The sequence below is a fragment of the Anthonomus grandis genome, chromosome 22 (assembly GCF_022605725.1).
Source record: "Anthonomus grandis grandis chromosome 22, icAntGran1.3, whole genome shotgun sequence".
Taxonomy (NCBI): Eukaryota; Metazoa; Arthropoda; class Insecta; order Coleoptera; family Curculionidae; genus Anthonomus; species Anthonomus grandis.
This window is the reverse complement of record NC_065567.1, coordinates 35317398-35339985: the sequence shown is the minus strand read 5'-3', so window position 1 is coordinate 35339985 and position 22588 is coordinate 35317398. Positions and strand designations below refer to the sequence as shown.

Sequence of the window (22588 nt, the reverse complement as noted above, 5' to 3'; positions counted from 1 at the left end):
GCCTATGTATGCTATACTAATAATGTTACTAATATTTTTAACAAAAGCATTACGTGTGGAAAAAATTCACGATAAGTTCTGCGAATTGCAAAATTATTTTTGAAAAAATAGTGCTTATTAAGCTCTAATGAATAGTATTGACTGAATTCACATTTCTTTTAAATTACAAAATCTTTACGCAATATAGCACTAAACCATTATTTTATATGGTTTGAGGGAATAGCTTTAAATTGAAAATTAATCCAAATTTCTGGTATTGACTGCAAATGATGGGACACCGAATGTGTCCTTACATACCATAAGAAATAACAACTAGCTTCAAGGGATTCGAATAAAATTGAAAGTGACCCAACCTAACCTAGAAAAGTATATATTCAAAAAAATACAAAATTTTAATTAATACTAATACTAATTTGATTTTTTTCTAGGCAGTTCATTAACCACAGTTGATTTGTTCCATTCATTTAAATTTAATTAAGAAAAATAAAAACTGGTTTAAGAAAAAAAACGGGAATTTACTTTAATTTTTTCGAAAAAAATTTCAAAATTACTCCAGATATTTGGAACATGTGAGAAATTACTGAAAATATCTAAGCAGATAAACAATGTCGTAACAATCCAGCAGAAATAATAACGCGCTTCAAATCTGAATAAGAAAAATTTTAAGTGACTTAAATATCTGGAATAAAAATAATAATCACTCCAAACTGAAATACCAAGATGAAACTCAAAGTGGCTTCTAATGCCTGAAATACGGTAAAAAACGACTATAAATATATTCAAAGAGAGGGAAAACTTTAAAATCTTTAAAACGTTCGTGTTAGGATCTTTTAACCTAATAACCAGTTATTGACATACATTTAAAAAAAATATGCACACAGAAAAATCCCGATGGATTTTTTCACATTTTGTTGTGTAAAAAAAAATGTTTAATTTTAATACACAATTGTTAGATAATATCTCACAGTCCTGTATAAAAATTCTCAGGCATTTTGTATATGTTTTAATGTGTATATTTTTTACAATTATTGCATATTAAATTAATACACCATAAGTGGATATTAATTATTAAGATAATGTGTATAAATATTCCACATTTTTTTTTTTAATCCAATGCAGTTTGGTAAAAAATCTAATAACCAAGTATATTTTTACTACAATTTTTAATTATTTTTTTATTCTGGCTTGTGTTGATTTTATTTACAATTGTGTAGAATAAAAAAGATTCTTGCTAATAGCCCTTCACAATTATAGAATTTTAAACTATGTATTGTGTAGTTATAATACACAATTGTGTATAAAGGAGGACGCGCCCGACGCCCTTGCCTTTGCCGCTAGAACTTCGTTGTTAGCGTCAATGTTGCCAGATTCAATATTAAACAGTTGTAAAGGTATGCATCAAAATTTGCAGTCGATTTAAAGTTGTTAATTGAAAATGATTTAATAGGATATTTAAAAATAAGCCCAATCAGCATAAGTTCTTATTTTATTTATTTAAATAATATCGTGATAATAACACGCGTAAGGAAAAAGGAAACGTAACTTTTTTAATTGGCGGTGTAATCTTTAAGATACATTTGATGGCAGCATTGCTATAATTCCCAGTGCCACAGGTGTTCAACTGTTCATTCTTCAGTCCTTCAATCAATCGGCCGGCATTAATTTGTTTTAAGGTTTTTTTGTTTCGTTAAGTGTTAAAATTGCATAAGAAAAAAATGGATATATTCGTTGAAGATAAACTTAAGGAGTGGGGTTTATTGGACCAACTCCAGGAGCAGTTTGTAGGTAGGTAATTAGGTAAGCACCATATTTTTTTTTGCATTTATTGTATACTTTGGAATTTACTGGATATTTTGATGTTTAGACAGGTAGCTGGTACCTATTTAGTTTTTCAGTGATAACTGATAACTTTACAGTAGAATAGATAAGTAGGTATACTTACTTTTTTTACATTTTTTTTAATCTTTGTACCTATCCAATTTTAATGTAGAGGTCGGTTAAATTTGTAACCTTTATTGCATTTGTATTTCAATTTGTATTACAAAATGGTATCTACTTAATCATAGTTTGGATATGTTACTATGCTAATTAAATTATTATCAACAAACTAAAAACCTTTTAAAATTAAATTTTAAAAATTTCTTAAAAATTACCTAGGCTATTACTATTAAAACAAATAATTAAGATTTTTTTTTATTGGATAGGAAGGAAGGCTCCTGTAGATATATCGTGTCCACCAAGATCCCCTAAACTTACATGGAGCTATAAAGGAGACAGTGTAAAATATCTATGGAAAAAACTTAGTTTTGAAACGATTGAAGACAAGATTTAATACATTGCTTTAATGTATTAATGGTGGAATTTTCGAAAATATTTCATACAATTAAATAAATTGTTAAAATAAAAAAACAGCTTTTTTTTATCCTGTTTTTCCCAGGCTCACTAGAATTTATTATTACACAGATTTATGACGAAATTCTCTAAAATGTATTTTAAATTTTTAAACAATTTGTTTATTTTTTTTATACAAATATATTGATTATTTTTAAATTTTTATGAATACAAATACAAAACATTGTAATAAAAAACTCCAGTTCTTATGTTAATTTGATATACAAACCTAAAATAAGTAACCTACACTATATTTAAATTTATAAAACAATATATAGTATTATTATACACAATTTGTAATAAAATTTAATAGTTGAAATGAAAGAAAATAAAATATATTGTTAAAACAACCTACACTAACGTGTGTATTTAAAATGCACAAATTGTGTTTTTTTCCTGTACATACCATGTTAAAAAAACACTAAGAGTTAGCTTTTTTACTGAACAATTATATTAAATAAATATAAAATATTGTCGAATTTAAGTACACAAATAGTGTACTATATATACAATAAAATAAATCAAATTGATACACAATTTGTTGATTATAGAACCACAATTGTTTAAACACAATAGCATAGAGAAATTCTACACAAATTGATTCTGTACCATTTCCAGAATCAAATTGTATGTAAAATCTATACAATTGTTGAATTTTTATTCACCTATTTTTAAGAGTGTGAGTTACTAATTTTAACACTAATTTTCTTACCTAGCCATAACAAGCTATTTTCACGTTTTTTTTTTAATCCCTCTAAGAATCCCACACTCTATCTACTTCTTGCAAAAAATTAATATGTACATAACAAAAAAACCCAGATACCCATATGTAACGTGTGTATAACTAATTAGTGGTTGGCAGTTTCAATTTACATATCCCTCATACGTGTGGTTTTTTTTTTAAATATTGTTGTAAGGTATAAAACACGTAAATCGAATTCGTTAACCCCATAACATTTTAACTGTAAATTGTAAACCATTAGCAAATGTTTTTTTATTTGGTTCAGGTAGGTTAAAAGTTTAATACACCAGGAAATTTTTTAAAATATATAAGAGTATTAAAAATGTTAAATATTGAGTTCCGTAACAATTATTTTGTAAATGTTACAAAAAACTTAATGAATAACATGATCCACTATTATAGCTCCCTAATGAGAATTTTTATGCATGTAGTATTAGCAGTATAATAAATGACATTAGAAATGAAATATCATTTAGGACACATGGGCTTACCCTGAAAATGTTTTCAAATTTACCCGAATGCACCTTAATTCTTACGAATTTAATTAATAAGTCAATTCAAAATGAAGCTTTTAAAGATAATTTCACTCCTTCCCACGTTATCTAAGATCGTCGAAAGGCTAAAAAAAAAGCTTCTTTCTTTGCTTTTTACATATAAAATACTTATTCCCCATCAATTTGGATTATTAAGTAACAAATGCACCAAGGATGCTATATTTTCCCTTTTTAGTAGAGTCGAAACAAGGATCACTCGGCAGCAACAATTTTCTGAGATTTCTCGAAAGCTTTCGGTTGTGTAAATCGTCTCTTAATAAATAAGTTGTAGCACTACGGATTTAAAGAAACACCTCCCGAATGCTTTCACGGAAGTCAGCTTATAAGGATTGATATGACGACATCTTCTTGTAAGCCCATAGAATGTGGACTTTATTACCTCAAGGTTCAGTTCTCAGCCCTATTTTGTTTCTACTCTTTATAAATGACATCGCTAGTCTGGACATTAGTAAAATTTATCAAATGACCAAGTTACCAAAAAATCTTGGTGCGATTTAAAGCTTCTTTACCTTAACGTTCCTAAAACTTGTCTTGTCGTAATACCCAGTTTCATAATACCAGTTTAGCCGTCGTTGAATTTGTTAAATATCTGCATGTTTTGCACTTAGATCGGTTGCCAGGGAATTAAACTTGGCAACGTCTAGATCAGTATATTACGCCCTTTTTGAGCCGCATCCTCGATATGCTCCTCCATTCTGGGGTACATTTTGTGCGACTGAATATGAGCGTATTTTTAAACTATAAAAGTGAGCTGTCCGTTATTCGCTGAGACTAAGTAGTAAGACTTTAAGTCCTTCCTTCTTTATTTATATTTAAATCCGTTTGCTTAATTCACAAGCTTGTATCAGCAATTCCAGAAAGGTCATTTCACAATTATCCACTTAGAAATGGGGAGTATGTTCTTTATCTTTCTACCTCGTGGTTAGAGTAAGTTGAAAGATCTATATTATGCAAAAAAATGAAGTGAAAAATAAATCATGCCATTCGAAATTACACCTGCTGGATTATGCAGTAAACCATATTTTTATTTAATAGTTTTATTGAACGTTATAAATATTCTTTTATTTAAATTTTTTACTTTTTACTATTTGTACTACGACTATGCCCTATAATTATACTTTGTATTTTATTCTGCATATATTTATAATATGTATTTATGTGTATTGTGTTTACTATTATTTTACTAGTTTTTTCTACAACATTTTTTCAACAATAAAGCTAAAGGTAGTATATACTACTAAGGGTGGTTAAATTGGAAAAATATTGACAATTGCGATGTCTATTAAAAATATTTTATGGGAATCATTTATTACAGTACTTATTTGCGACTATTGGAAAATATCGTGACCAGAATCTCCATTAAGATATTAAGTGTCGCAATAGAAAAAAATGTATTGTTGGCTTTTATTCGTATTGTATGAAAAAATTGGTATATATTAAAAGGGGTTATCTCCTTTTTATTTGATGTGATGTTAATTGATTTCATAACGTTTTTTTTTAATAAAATGTCATGGGATTTAATAAGAAGATTAAATCCTAAAATAATAAGATACTATTAAGGACTATTACATTGTTGTTACGTGAGCTCTTTAAAATATGTTCTTCTGCCATCTTAACTTTGTTCACTTCAGGCCTAAAAAACTCAGTTGTACTCATACCAAGCCAGGTTCTAAGGTTTTTTAACCATGAGATTCGTCTTCTACCCACACTTCGTTTTTCTAGTACTTTTCCTCACAAGATAATATGGATAAGTGAACTCTGTTTTCATTTCTCAGTACCAACCACTTCCTTTTTCTTGCTAATTCTGCTGAGTACTTCGATATTTGTTATGTGGTCTATCATGGTATTTTCAATATTGTACGATATAACCATAACTCGAATGCTTCTACCCCGTAAAACAGGACAGGGAACACGTAACAGCGCAGAAGTCTTACCTTGGTGTGCAATGTTATGTGAGAGCCTGGGAGCAGATGTTTCATCTTGCTACATGCAGTCCTGGCCTTTTCAATTCTGCTTCGTATTTCCTGCGAATTATCCCATTGCGAGTTCCGAAATTGCTCACTGGATTTATTGGTTTTTGGTTGATTATAAGCGGACAGTTATTAATGTTGTCCTTGCTTAAAATCATTAGTCTTTTTAACATTAATGTCCAGGCCATATAGTTGACTACACTCTGCTATTTTATTCATGAGACCCTTCCATGCTGTCGGCAAAAACAACCGAATCGTCTGCACAACGAATATTGTTCACTCTTTCTCCATTTAGGAATTTTCCTCCTGAATTTTCATTCTAAATTTGGACGTTCTAAGGCTTCTCAAACAAGAAATAGAATACCTTACCAATAGAAAACCTTAGTGAGAATAAAAAAAAAATACGACAATAGACCAAAATACCTTAGTTTTTCGTTTAGGAGTCGAATACGGTGGTGGTCGTTGAAACTCAAGACGTGATAGCTGCGTAGCTTCTTCCTTTTTCAGGTCTTCCGGGGTCCTGCTTTGTCCGTTTAGGAATAACACTTTATTCCTAATGTATGCCTCCTTGTTGTTTTCTTTCGCTATTTTTAAGTGTCTATAAAGAAGTCCATGTTCGGCTTGTTCCTGATCGGTGCGATCGTGATTTATATAAATTTGTGTCCCCTTTAATTTCTTAGAATTCTTAAGAATTTCTTTTTTCAAAAGGTAGTTCAGCACCTCTAATGAAGCTGCTCGATGCGTTTGAGCTGAGGGTTGACCTAAACGAAAGAAATTTCTTACGTCAGAAAATCGGCATTCAACTCCTAATTTGCTGTTAATAATATCCAAAAATAAGTACCGAGGTCCGAAATCGTCCTTGCCCTCTTCAAGACCGTGAATAATCAATTTGTATCTATTTGACTCTCTTTCAACTTTATTTAGCTTTTCTTTAAGCTGTTGGACCTCTACCTTAAGGGCTTTGTTTTCCTCTTTAACTTTTAATAAATCCTTCAATACCTCCTTTCTTAATAATTTTAATTATTCGGCGATCTCAGTCTTCAAATCAAAAAGAGACTTATTCCCCATAATTTGCAAAACCAAAAAAACAACGAAAATAATGTAATATATTTAACAAATCCTCCAGTGTATGGTTTTCTATACTAGTGTAAATCTATGTAATTCCAATTCCAACAGCAAAACAATAGCCAAATACCAGAGATTATTTAGCGTTTAGCTTATTTATATTATTTTATGTACATTTAAATAATGGTTTCCCAAAATATAAGATTAGTTATGGGTAAATTCAATATGTACATGTACTAAACAAAGTCGGACACATAAACACGCTACTGTTCAGGTCTCTGCATTGCTTAAATAAAACTTGGATGCTTTATAAGCCCTCTCCGTGTTCCTACTGTATCTCTAAAACCAAATGTGTAGGTGCTATTTGTTCTTCACAGATCCTGCAGATTCTTCTATGTATGATGTTTAGAACTAGTTTCAGTAGATGGCTCATCAGACTTCTAAAGTCTTCACACTTTTTAGCTCTTGATTTTTTTAGCAAAGGAGACGTGAACTCCGATATGAGCCACTCGTGCGGAATCTTACCAGAACTGTGTATCTTATTAAACACATTTGTTAACCACCTCTTGCTGTCTTCATCAAAAAGTTTAAAAAACTCTATATTTATATTATCGGGTCCGGGGCCGGGGATTATCCTTCATGGATTTTACTGCTACTCTGACCGTGTCAACGAGGATATCTGGATTTGTATCAATATTTACTTTAGGAGGTTCGGGTCTTGTGTCATAAAAGAGTTGTTCTATATATGTTTCCACGTGTCTTTCATGTCAGCAACCTTATTTATAGGTTTTTCCTCGTTGCTGGTTAGACGTCCCAGTTAACTCTTTAACCTTTTGGTGTACGTTGAAAGTATCACGCCTTGCCTGTAGTGTTTGTATTTCACTACACTTTTCTTTAATGTCTATTTCCTTGGCTTGTGGGACCTTTATTTTGTTAATGCTGTTGCATGAGCTCTCATCGTCCTTCTTTTTTATTCGTTGTTTCATCAACTGCAGAATCTCGTCGGTCGTCCAAGGTTTCTATTTCATTTTATCAGGTTCTAACAAGTCATCTTTGATATTTTTTGTTCTTAAAATATTTTTAAAAATCATCATGTTAAAATCAAATAAAAGACTGATTACAAACGTTCAGATATAGAGTCAAACGTTTTTGATCAAAATATGCTATTCAATAGTTTTATAATATTTTTATTAGGGTAAAGAAAAAGATTTTATGTACCCATTGAAAGTTATATAATAATTTAGATTTATAGCATAGTTCCAACTTTCAAAATACAGGGTGGGCCCCATTTTAAAACACAAATAGAGGAGGCAATGTTTTCAATGCAAGAAATTCAATCTTTTGAGTCGGATTATTCTTTTTAATAATATATTCTCTATATAATTTTAGAATGTTTGCAACTGAATTATTGATCAAAAAACGCCTTTGTTCAACGGCGGATTTGAACTTTCGCCGCTGCTAGGCAAATTGAAACTCGCCATTCTTATTTTGGTCAAAAATGCGAGTTTGATAACTTTTTGTGAATACCAAATCAATAATTCTGTTGATTACTTTAAAAGCCGTCCCAGGCCTGTGTTGTTTTTACGTTAAATCCGCCAATGCTTTTATTGCTAATAAAATCCCCTTTTTCATGGTCCTTCGAACCGGAAAAGTTTCATATAATTTAGAGTTTCATCATTGTGAACATCTGACGTCAAAAGTAGTAGGTAAATATTTAAAGAATAAATTAAGTTAAATGAATTATTGTTGACAAAAATTTAACACAACAGATAATATTTATACAAAATGCAATACGAATATTTAGGGAATATATTCCTGGTATTAAAATATGATGTTTTTTCTACAAACCTGAACCATAAAATTCATCTCTTCCAAGATATAGCCATCGCAAGTTAGGCAAAAACAATGATGAAATTTACACTTAAGGTTTTTGGACAATCTATCAATTTTTCACTTCAGAAATGAGGCAACTCTAATTCAAAGAGATGAATCAGATAAATAAGAAGTTCTAAACCAGTACCATCCAAATTACTTCTTCCTATAGCTAACCTCCATTCAATTCATTGACTTATTTTTCAAGTAAGAAATAAAAAGATTATCCATAAAGCTAAATGTTTATGGCAAGAAAAGTATTAATTTAAATTACAGGAATAATAATGTATACAGGGTTTCAAAATTAGTGGGACAAACTTGAAGAGGTTGTAGAGGGCCCCAAAATAAGCAATTTTGCGCCATAAACCCCTATCCAAAAATGATTGTTTTGGTTGATTGATTTTGAGATACAGGGTGATCAAGTTTTAAGAAAAAACATTAACAATGGCAAAAATTCATTTTCTGGTACCGAATCCCACATTAAAAGCAAGCATTTTTTCCTTATAATAAATGCCGCAAATATTACCAAACGTATAAAACTATAAATTTAGATTACATCGAGAAATAAATTTTGAACAATGGATTTTATTTTTTTTATGCGAAAACGGTACGTCAGAGAAAACAAAGCCAGGAGACGAAATTTACTTCAAATTAAATGAGGATTAAAAAAATCATTTTTATTTGAAGAAAAAACAGTGGCGTTCTATTTTTTTTTAAAGAGTTCACTAACTTCTTTCCCATATGGACACCACTGGTAAAACAAAAAATTAAATTATGTATGAAAAAATAGAACTACAGTACAAGCTCGATAACATGAACATAAAAAAACCAACCCTAGTTCATACTACCGATTGTTCACATTATGGGATGAGGATGATTATTATGTTTTTTTTTTGTAAAGAGACTAAATGATAAGTTTCAAGCCTTTATTTATTTACTTAGTATGTATTATTTATAATACCTATGTATTAAAAAATACCTACAAAATTTATTTAAAAAAAGAAGTAATTTTTAATTGCTTCGTTTTAGATATTGTATTTATAATTACAGCTTTTTCATAAAGTTTTTTAAGGCATAAAATGTCGTCAATATTAACAAAGTTTTCTTGTGCCCATTGCATGCATAACTTTAATGCTTCAATGGCTTCAGTATATCTTATTTTAGGCTTTGGATCTTCAATGACCTGGCAGTCGTCTTCTTCTTCCGAAACAGCATTATCATTTGGATCATCATTAAGGTTAATGCCAGCATCATCCGTATTCCATTCAGTGATATCGTTTGTCGTATATTCATTTATAACAAAATTGTATTTATAGTAAAGAATACAGCAGCCTATTGTAAAAAAAATACCCCGTGAACCTCCCTTAGTAAACTCAGAGTCTCCGAAACAACTTGATCAGCCTCTTCGTCTTTCTAAATTTTTTAAGTTCGCTTAATGGTATGGAATCTTCATCTGTCTATTCTGTATTTTTTGACAGTACAGGATACCAACATTTAAATAAGGTTCTCGGTGTAATTTTTTGCCAAGCACTATGCAAATGCAACATGGCGTCTTTTAGTATAAGTTTTTTTAATGAATCGATTACATGTTCATCAGTTGCCTCAATTGAAGTTAGCAAACTCTTCCTATAATATAGTTTTGTGAGTCTCAGAGCGTTTTGATCCATCGGCTGGATTAGCGGGGTCACATTAAGAGGCATAAACATAGCAAATATGTTTCCGCCATCTGTTTTTAATGTGTCTGCTGGAGGATGGGAAGGAGCGTTATCTAAGAGTAGAATAGCTTTCAGTGGAAGATGTTGTTCTTTTAGATACTGCTTCACCTAAAATCATTCAAAAATGGAAAATGGATTTAATGGTTATGATTAAAATCACTTACTTCTGGAACAAAGTGGTAAAAAAAACCAATCCTTAAATATCTCTGCAGTCATCCATACGTTTTTGGAATTTTTATAAATGACCGGATTTCTAAAGTGCTTAAAACAGCGGGGATTTTTTGATTTTCCAAGCACCAGCGGTTTTAATTTGAAACAACCTGTAGCATTTGCACATCCTAAGAAGGTCACCCGTTGTTTTGCAATTTTCATTCCTGGAGCCGTTTTTTCAGCAATCGAAACATATGTTTTATCTGGGAGAAGTTTCCAATACAACCCCGTTTCATCGGCATTAAAAAGTTGATTTTCCGTTATTCCAAGCTCATCAATAACTTCTTTTAATTGTTCTTTAAACGGCCCAACCAGTTCCGGCTGAGATGATAATTTCTCATCGGATATTTTTAGAAATCGTATTCCATGACGGACTTTAAAACGTTGCAGCCACCCATCACTTGCACTAAACTTCATTGTCGCAGGATATACATTTCCAAAAATTCTGATTGCTTTTTGTTTTAATATATCGCTGCTTATTGAGTTTTTTAAGTTTTTTTCTCTTTGAGTAAGGAACCATTTGTACAACTGTTTTTCCATTTCTGGGTACTCACAAGATTTTAACGTACACTTTTTGTTTGCTCCTAATGAGTTGGTCACCCTTTTAAGAATCTTCTCCCTTTTCTTCTTGATCGAACAAATTGTTGATTTAGCAACTCCGTATTTTCTAGCCAGTATAGTAACTGACACACCTTTTCGATGTTCTTGAATAATAGGTATTTGCTTTTTTTGTAGAGTAAGGGCCTTGTTTTTAACAGTTTTGCCCATTTTGAGAATCGTGCAAAGAAAGGTTGTTACCGAATTTACTACTCAGGCGTTTAAAATCAAGTGAAAACTGAAAAATAAAAGCCATATAAACTCCGTGAACCATGCAAACATGCTACGACAAGTCAAAAACCAGCGAGAGTCAAAATATTACTGGCATATTGGCTCACAAATCGTTTAAAAACGTATTGTTTGATTGTTCACATTATCGAGCAGACTTCTGTTCACACTATAGAGTACCTAATACAAAAAATATTTTATTCACAAAACCGAGTTGTTCGTATATACGAGTGTTTACGCCACCGAACTTATACTGTAGTACTAATTGTCATAAACATATCTACAGGGATTAAAATATTTAAAAATCGTGAAAAATAAGATTTTTTCTTAAAATTTAATCACCCTGTATCCCAACATTTTTAACGTTTGTCCCGCTAATTGTGAAACATCTTGTATATAATATACATAAACAATGTATAATAGAAAATTCACAAAGTCTTTTAAAGGGATCTTATAATCTTCTCGTAAAGAGAGGCCTATCTCTTTACGTGATACAGCTCAACCCCATTTTCTTTTTAACATTTTAAAGGTGTAGCCATGGGCAAAGTGTTGCAGATATAAGAAGGATTATGCTAGAAAAACTTTTTTTTTAACGAACTCCTAATATTGTACCTCACCTTTTTATTGGTTATTCCATCCAAGCCTTTGTAATGATAATCCCCAATTTTCTCGCTACTTTCTAAAAATGTTTTCAAGTCCAGTCTCTTTTGTCCCTTTTCAATACCGTTTCGCTACCCTTGACATCACAACTAAATAGGCCTTTATTAAGATGGTTCTTAGGTATTCATAATCCTGATCAACCTATTCTCATTTCTATGGTGTGTTTTCAATATATAGTAATTTTATTTTATGTCCCAGGAATTTCGAGGAAACATTTTACCCCTCTGTACATTAATAATGTTTAGGTTTTTCATAGAATAATGGTAAAATGAAGGAATACAAGGATGTTATTACAGTTCGATGTTAAAATTTCTCATGTATTTAATTACTACTTAAAATTAAAAATGAAGGTGAAGTAATTTGAGCAGAATTTTATTTTTTTCCTTGAATGTGAATAAGGTTAAACTATGAACCAAAATGCAAAATTAACTACTATAACTAATTTGGAGTACAAGCAAAAACCCGTATTAATAATAAATAAATCGAAAAAAACCAAAAAATGCAATTTACATGCAAAAAGGTATACATTTCCTAGAATGTGTTTTAAGTGCTACTTTAAAGTTAAAGTTTTAAGTTAAACAGCATATATGGTACATTAAAAAACTAAATTTGCGACACAAAAAAATTAAAACATGTTGGTTTCTTCCAGGCATTTAAATTAAACACTTTAAATACAGGCAGCATTGTTTTTTCATAACCTTTTTTCAGGCACATGCTTTTCCAGACTATTGATTCTTTCCACTCAAAAATATGTTGTTTCTTCCAGGCTAAAGCCAATTTTACTTTTTTCCAGACAGGCAGTCACTTTTGGGTTCCCTTCAGTCAGTGAAAATAATTCATTATTTTTTCAGGCAGTTAAATTATACATTTTAAATTTTATTTGGGTAACTAAAGCCAATATAAATTTTTTTCAAGCAGTTGAAGCCAGTTTTATTTTTTTAGTAATTTATTATTTAAGCCACTTTTGATTTCTTTCAGTCAGTAAAAATTATTATTATTTTTCCATTCAAACAGCTGAAATAATTTTTATTTTTTCTAGACATTTGAAGTCAATTCTATTTTTTTCCGTTCAGTTTTACAGGGTGTTCCTTACTGGTATGTCATAATTTGAAGGGGGCATTTGAACGTGGGACCTAACAAATCCACTTATTAGATGTTCATTCGCTTATTTTTTAAATACCAGTGGCGTAGCTACGACGAATTTTCAATACAATTTTACAAAAAAAATACTACATCATTAACTTGAGAAAAAATTATGATTTTGTAAGAAGAATTATCAAAGAATAAAACATATAGTATTACAGTAAAAACAAAAATAGTATAACAAGCAAAGTGAACAAAAAGCAATAACAATTAAATACCATACTATTACATAATTTACAATCAAATTTTGGAAATGACCGTCTTGTCTCTATGCAGGCTTCTGCGCTTTTTCTCTTAACAATTGTTATTTTTCTTTTAAAAATTGTTTACGTGTTTCGGACCCGTCAATAATTCTATTTCTTAGTTCTTTTAATGTCACAATTATTGGTGTTTGATAAATCAATATGTTTAGGTCTCCCCACAAATAAAAATCTAGGCTGTCTAACTTAGCAGCCGCTATACAGTGCGAACGTAAAGGTTGGAATAAATTCATTTAAAATTCAGGGGTATGTTCAAAAAAAAAACGCTCGGACATGTCGATTTTTATTTTTAACTGCGGGTTTTCTTACTATAATTTTATGTATACAGGGTGGCCCAAAAATAAGTCACGGTCATCAACGTAATTTTTTTAAATGTAAACACCTATTTTTTATTTTAGATTTAGGTTCTACATCAAATTCTAAGTACATTTCATGTACCATGTCCTATACCTAAACTCGACCGTTGACGATTGATCACAATAAAAGGCTATTTTTGGAAGAGTTATTTATATGAAGCAACCTATCAGTTATTGTTTGGTTATTTACATTTGTGGTTGGTGTTTTTGATTGTTAACTTGTCACAATTTGTTGACATCAAATAATTTTGAGTGAATTTAGTTTGATTTAGATGCCTAAGCAAAGTTTTGCTTGTGTTAAGTTTATCAAAAGATAAAATTAAAATTTCAAAAAATGGTACGTCTTAGTGAGATTTTGATGATGATTGGTTATGGAAACAGGATGCGCACTCAGATGGAAGTCTGTGAAATTTATCATGCCAAGTATCCTGATAGGCCACGTATATCTCAAAATACTGTCAGTAAAATAGAACAGAAAGATCGGGATTTGGGTCATGTCAGGGATAATTATACGAAAGGTCGGTCAAGTATATCAGCAGAGAAGCAACTAAATGTTTTGCTGGCAGTTGAAGAAGATTGCCATAAAACGACTTGCAATATTGCGTTAGAAAATCAGATATCCCAGACATCCGTCGTTAAGTATTTAGGTATAAATAAATGGCACCCTTAGAAAGTTCAATTGGTTCATGAACTAAATGAAGATGACCCAGATAGGCGTTTAGAATTTTGTGAGAGACTTATGGTCTTGTGCCATGCTAATCCACAATTTTCAAAAAAAAATGTATTTTCTGATGAGGCAACGTTTTGTGTTCATGGTAGTGTAAACCAGCAAAACTGCCGATATTGGGCTACTGAAAATCCGCACTGGATGATGGAGTGCCACAGCCAAGTCCCTCAAAAAGTAAATGTTTGGGCGGGGGTGATTGAAAACAGGGTTATAGGGCCCTTTTTCTTTGAAGGATACTTGAATGGTGAGAGGTATTTAGAGTTTTTAGAAAATGACTTGGTTCCATGCCTTGCCACTTTATACCCCGATCTAGAAGACCCGGATATATTAGATAATTCCTTATGGTATCAGCAAGATGGAGCTCCAGCCCATTACACTCGTCCCGTGCGCCAGTACCTGGATACCGTTTTCCCTGGACGTTGGATTGGTCGGAGGGGTGCAATTGAATGGCCGGCCAGATCGCCGGATCTGACTCCTTTAGATTTTTTTTTGTGGGGGTATCTTAAGTCCAAAGTTTATGTTAATCGGCCAAACAACATTGAAGACTTAAAAATTAGAATAACGGAAGAAATAAGATTGATAGAACCTTCTGTTATCGATAACGTTTTACAAGAATTTCAGCATCGACTGGGATATTGCCAAGAGGTTCGTGGCAGCCATTTTCAACACTTAATAAATTAATTAAAATATTTGTATGTATTCTTGCTTGATATAAATAACTCTTCCAAAAATAGCCTTTTATTGTGTTCAATCTTCAACGGTCGAGTTTAGGTATAGGACATGGTACATGAAATGTACTTAGAATTTGATGTAGAACCTAAATCTAAAATAAAAAATAGGTGTTTACATTTAAAAAAATTACGTTGATGACCGTAACTTATTTTTGGGCCACCCTGTATACATAAAATTATAGTAAGAAAACCCGCAGTTAAAAATAAAAATCGACATGTCCGAGCGTTTTTTTTTGAACATACCCCTGAATTTTAAATGAATTTATTCCAACCTTTACGTTCGCACTGTAAAACAGTAACCGCAAGAAACCGAACATTTACGGCTTCGAGAATTAACAGCTATACTTAAGGCATGCTACTAGGAGGGTAATTTCTAATCAGAGTGTTAGAAGAAGATTACATGCGTCCAATTTAAGAGCGGGCAAATCGGTGGGCAATAGAACACAGTAATTGGAATTTTCAAAACTGGAGGTCTTATATGTTTACGGATGAGTCCAGATTTCGGCTACATATGTGTGATGGTCGAATTTTGGTGTGGAGGGAAAGGGGACAGCGATACTATGAAAATTTGATGGCGCCCACTACCCTTTTTGGTGGCGGTTCAGTTTGCGTTTGGGAAGGCATATGTTTCGATGGCCGTACCGATTTAGTGGTGTTAAGAAATGAAACAATGAACGCTATACGATATAGAGACATTATTATAGAGATCATAACTGTACCATTTTTTTGTGCAATAGGCGAAGAATTCGTTTTAATCGATGATAATGCGCGCCCGCACCGTGCGAGAATTGTCAATAATCGCATTGAATTTCATGGCATTACCAGAATGGACTGGCCACCACATTCACCCGACATGAATTGCATTGAACATGTATGGGCCGAAATGTCTCGAAGATTAAACCAGCTCGAACAGCCACCTATAACCTTAGAACAACTAGCCAATCAATTTCCGGAAATATGGCAAAACATTCCTCAACACTACATTAACAACGCATTAAGAACTATGCCAAACAGAGTGACAGCACTAAGACGAGCCAGGGGTGGACCTACGAGGTATTAATTTTCATGAGAGGACTTTGGGGCACGCTTTACAGGGTGTAATTTTATTTTAAGTTTTCCTGTTGTGTGTTAAAAATTTAAATTTTTTAGGAGATATCTGTTAATTTAATTTTTTTGGGGCTATTGTGAGTGAACTTAATAGAGATTTATTTATTACATTTAATTTTGTTTTATTGTAAATCATTGGCAAACTAAAATTGCAGATTTTTATAATATCCACTTCGATTGTTGAGCAGTGTATTTGGTTTTCCAAATAAAAACATTTTTCTACCAATGCTTTTGATTTAACTGAGGTGCAATTCTTCTGCTTCTTTTCTAATTTTTCTGCCCAGTTGAAGCCAATTTGGACTTCCAGGCAGTTTAAAATATATACATAAAATTGTTTTCCAAGTAATTAAAATCCTTTTTTTTAAATTCTACTCATGTAGCGGAAATCATTCTTTTATTTCTTCTAAGCAGCTGAAGCCAATTTTATTTTTTTAGGCAATTTATATAGAGTTATATTTGAAATTTCATTCAGACAAGCCATTTTTATTTTTTCCAATCAATTATTTAACTCAGGTTTGATTTCTTCCAGTCAGTAAAAATCATTTATTATTGAATTACATATTTTTAATTTATTCACGTAACTGAAGTTATTGTTTTAATTCGTCCGGGCAGTTGTTTAAAAAAAATCATTTCATATTTGTTTTATCCAGCATTTTTCATTTAACTAGGTCGTTGAAGCCAATTTATTCACTTAATTTTTTTCGAACTTTAATACCCTCATAAGATATACATATCTTTCGTTTGAGAATAACGTTTAATGTCCAAATTTTGATACTTTCTAAGCTGTTCCGTATAATATTTAAAGTCATGCATATTTAGTTCTTTGACTTAGATCAGCCAAAATTTAACCTGGTTAACGATGTAAACATGAAAAATTACTCCGCTGGGCACGTATGTACGTATAATAATTACAGAATATATGAATAAAAACTTACTAGAACAGTGAAACCAAACCTTTAGACAGGAAAACATTTGCCATGAATAATGTTTAAAATAAATGTTGACCTTTACTTGCTTTCACGTCTACCATTAAAACTACTGAAATAAAAACCCAATCAGTGTTAATTAAATGGAATTAAGATGTGTGATATAATGCTTTAAAAAAACATTTTGATTTAATTAATAAAAAAGCAACTTAAAGTAAGAAATTTAAATTAAAATGAAATATATGTACAGGGTGGCCAAATAAGAATGCGAGGTACTGTATCTGGGAAACTATTCATCGTAGAAGCTTGCGATAAAAAAATTTGTTACTAAAATGGCCAAGAGAATGACTTGGAAAATATTTTCAAGTTTCTAAATTGGCTGCTAGGGGGCGCAACTGCAATCTTGAATCTAGAAAACTGATGTTTCTGTAAATTTTGCTGGATTAACCTAACAAAAAAATAGCTGATTATTAAAGTAGAGACTAATCCGAACCTTTTTTATTTGAATAGTTTTGCTGTATCTCTAAAAATAAAGTGGTGGGGGGTGTTCAAAAGTTGGCTTAAAACACACCCTGTATACTAAAAACGCCTTAGCCGATTTTATCAAACTTGGGCTAGTTGAAAAGAGCTATTATTAAGCTACGAATGTTATTATATTTCATGTTTTTTTAGTTTTACATCTCGCCGCTAGAGGGCTTTTTTCGGCTTTCTGACACAAATGACTAATTTTCTCAAAAAACTTAAATGCAATGGTATACATTTTTTTATACAAAAAAATAGCTTAATGACGCCTAAATATGCTTGCGAAAACCGCATCTTAATATCTTCATCCTAACCTAAAATTTAGGCCAAAGAAAATTTTATATGGAAATCCCTTAATATTTATAAAAACTACAAAATAATTTATTTCGAATTTCTTTTATAATGTAAGTTGTGGCCCTATAAAGGACCGATTTTAAAAAGAAAGAGTTTTAATGCCCCCGTAAATGCTCGAAATGCTGACCATCACGCTCTATGCATTGCTGAAGCCTCTCATGGGTAGATAGAACTGCAGCTTCAATTTCGGCTATCGGTATGGTATGTATTGCATTACGAATGCGGTTCTTCATATCTTCTCTAGTCGTAGGCTGAGTCTGAAATACAATGTCCTTTAATCGCCCCCATAAATAGAAATCAAGACAGGTTAAGTCTGGGGATCGCGGAGGCCATGGAAACAGGCTTTCTCTTCCAATCCACCGCTGTTGAAAAATGTTATTAATATGCTCTCGCACATTCCTAGTAAAATGTGCTGGACAACCATCCAACTGCAAAAACAAATTTTGCCGGACTTCCAGTGGCACATCTTCCAGCAACAACGGTAATTGATTTACCAAAAAGTCGAAAAAAACATTGCCATTTAGAGATTACTCAAAAAAAATATGGTCCAATAATGTTGCCTCCAAGTATACCATACCACACATTTAAACTCCAGCGCCCTTGGTGCTGAACTTCACGCAACCAATGCGGATTTTCTGCAGACCAATAATGCATGTTATGCAGGTTGACTCTACCGTCACTATTAAATGTGGTTTCATCGGTCCAAAGAATTTTAAATAAAAAATCTCTGTCCTCGCGTATCATGCCTAATATCCAATGGCAATAGTCCAACCTACAGTCAAAGTCTGCTTCTTCCAATGCCTGATGTAAATTAACATGATATGGGTGCATTCTATAAATATATTAAAAAAAAAAGCTGAACATAAATAAATCTATATATGGCGATGGCTATTAGAATTTACCTATTGTCCTTCAAAATATTTTGAATCGTTGTTCTTAATATGCCTAATTCAAGGGATAATGCTCTTGTGCTAACATGAGGATTTCCTTCAATATATCCCAGTACGCTGTTAATATTGTCCACATTTCTTCTAATTCTTGGCCGTTGAAACCTAGGCCGAAAACTACCATTGGCTCGTAAGTTCGCCACTTATCGGGGAAAAAATCTAACATCGCAAGGACTTCGATTTGGATATCGAGCAGCATAAACTCTTTTTGCTACTGCAGCATTTTGAAGACATTCAAAATAAACCGCAAGCATATCAACAGCTTCATCGTTCGTAAAACGCATTTTGCAAAAACAAAAAATGCTCAAGTAACGTAAAACTTTTGACAACTTACTATTGACAATTTGAGGAATGTTTATAATTTGAGTAGACATTTGTTTTGTTGCATTCCATGGCCTGCTTTCTAATAATTATTTTTTTTCGTATTATATCCATAGTGAATATATAACATAAAATAGGTCTGATTTTTGATATAAGAATTATTAATACTTACATTTTAGTGGTATTAGGTAATATTTTCAAAAATGGTAAATTTTGTTTTCAAAAGTAGTGAATTTTAAAAAATTCCAAAATAATTAGTATAAAAAAATTAAAATTTAAGGGTATAAAATATTCTTTGGCCTATATTTTAGGTTAGGAACAAGATATCGAGTTGCGGTTTTCGCAAGATTATTTAGACATCATTTAGCTATTTTTCTATGAAAAAAAAATCATATCAACGCATTTAAGTTTTTTGAGAAAATTAGTCATTTGTGTCAGAAAGCCGAAAAAAGCCCTCCAGCGGCGAGATGTAAAACTAAAAAAACATGAAATATAATAATATTCGTAGCTTAATAATAGCTCTTTTCAACTAGCCCAAGTTTGATAAAATCGGCTAAGGCGTTTTTAGTATACAGGGTGTGTTTTAAGCCAACTTTTGAACACCCCCCACCACTTTATTTTTAGAGATACAGCAAAACTATTCAAATAAAAAAGGTTCGGATTAGTCTCTACTTTAATAATCAGCTATTTTTTTGTTAGGTTAATTCAGCAAAATTTACAGAAACATCAGTTTTCTAGATTCAAGATTGCAGTTGCGCCCCCTAGCGGCCATTTTAGAAACTTGAAAATATTTTCCAGGTCATTCTCTTGGCCATTTTAGTAATAATTTTTTTATCGCAAGCTTCTACGTTGAATAGTTTCCCAGATACAGTACCTCCCATTCTTATTTGGCCACCCTGTACATAAATAAAGCATAAGTGTAAAATAAAATAAGGTGTTGCTACAATTGGATCGTTTCTTTGTGTGAAATAATTTTCAGGGGGAAAAAGTTAATACCCATCACAGGGTGTCCCAACTAAAAATCAAACATGCTTAAATTTTCAATCGAACCCCGCATGTTTATATGCAAACCTTAAAACCAGTTTGTCCTTCAATTCCCAGAGGGTTGAAAGCGATATCTTTGTTTGCTTTTGCGAAGTTCATATTGTTGCCGATTTAAAAGTGAGCATGTTTGTGTCTCTTTCCACCCTTTGGACGTCAAACAACGTGCACCAGAGTGTGATGTAACAAGAAACAAGTGGCAGCACTGTTTATATCGTTAACGTAAAATTTACGGAAAAAAATATGGATCCAGGAAGACTGTTTAATTTCGTCACTGTTCATTAATTGGAATTTTGTATAGGTTTTAAAATAGCAAGAAAATTGTATTTAAATTTTTAATAAGAGATCCTAAAAAGTTTAAATAGAAGAATAGCTATAAAGGAATCTTCAAAATCTTGGTCAAGACGTATTAACTGCACATAAAATAATGTTGAGATGTTTATGGTTAAAAAAAACAAAACAAATGTGTCTACCTGAAATCAAATTGACACCCTGTGTATTCATTGACATTGAAAACTTTAAAGGCATTAATTAAGTTAATGGAGGGTCAAAAATTTATTAATTTTATGTTATACATTGTGACATGCATAAATAAAAATCTGAAAACGGCAAAATGTATTAATAATATATAGAACAATATAAAAAATATGCACCTACAGTCAAAGTCATAGAAATAGGCTACAAATGCAGAAGTTACATGGATACGACTCTCAATTTTTGATGTAATAAATGTTTGATTCATTTGATTTCTCGTTGTATTAAAATGAAAAAAAAAGTGTTTACCTGAAATATATATATTTTTTAATTCGTCATTCTGTCTATTAATTATATTAAACACTCCAAATAATAATAATTTATGAATGGTAAGAAATTATTTAATAATTTTATGCTGTACATTGTGTCCTGCATAATTGCAAATGTTAAAATGAAGTAATATTTACAATTTCGCAAAAAAGTTAAAAATAGGTTAAAAATTAAAAAAAAAAATTAAATGGATACAACTCTCTGTTTATACCATGTCTTCTAATCTATTTTTTTTTCAAAATACCACATTGGGTTTTAACTACATTAACTAAAATAAGTAATATTACTTTATAGAGGGTGATTTATTAATTTAGGTTTAAATTTCTAAAAAGAATGATACAACTCTCTGTTTATACAAATATAAATAAAAATAAATAAATTTGACGCACTTGATTTCTTGTTCTATTAAAAAAATTGTCAATTAAGTGTCATTGTCACCTCTGCTATAGGGTTGAAAAAATAAAACATGTTTTTTTTTAATTTACCACTATGTATTCTAATGTATTCTTATTTCATTCGACTATATCGAACGATTCGACTCTCTGTTTATACAAATATAAATTTTTTAAAAAATCGACTTTTGACGCACTGGATTTCTTGTTCTATTAAAAAAATTGTCAATTAAGTGTCATTGTCATCCCTGCTATAGGGTTGAAAAAACAAAACATGTTTTTTAAATTTACCTCCATGTCTTCTAATCTATTTTTCTTTTTCAAAATAATACTTTGGATTTTAATTACATAAAATAATATTAATTTGTAGAAAGTGGTTTATTCAGTCACGTTTAAATTTCTAATGTAAAACATATTTTATTTTTATCATTTTATTATATTATATATTTTTTTATTTTATATTTTAATATATGTATTCTCATTTAAAACAAAACTCTTTTAATGATCTATAATAATTCCATCTCAATTTAATTAATTCCATAATCAATTAATAACTTGATATATTTAAAATAACGTATATTGCTAAAGATCTCTAATATTCATTGAGTTAAGGGGACACCCAAAAATATTAATTGGCGGGTCAGTCAGAAAGCAACGTTTGAGAGAAATGTGTGTAAGGTGGTGTGTTGGAAAAAGAGTTGTGTTTACTGGTTAAACCAGGCTGCTAAATTTAATAGTGGTGAATATGTGAGAAATAGTTGATCTTGAGTAGATATGTGGCCATTATGAGAAGTTTGTACAGATCTGTTTGCGCATCTTGAAGATGCCCGCACAAGTAGGTGTGAAAGCCTCTGTTCAATTAGGAACGAATGCGCAATTCCTCGAGTGCTGTCTGGTAAGACTGGGGGCCTTACCTGGGGCTCGATTGACACGAATAAACAGAAGGATATAGT

General features: G+C 31.3%; 1 protein-coding gene across 5 annotated transcripts in view; it reads right to left on the bottom strand.

Annotated features, from left to right (window-relative positions):
• Window positions 1-22588, bottom strand: part of LOC126748124 (IQ motif and SEC7 domain-containing protein 1) — an 84727-nt gene that overhangs the window by 12591 nt on the left and 49548 nt on the right. The gene's annotated exons all lie outside the window — the stretch shown is intronic.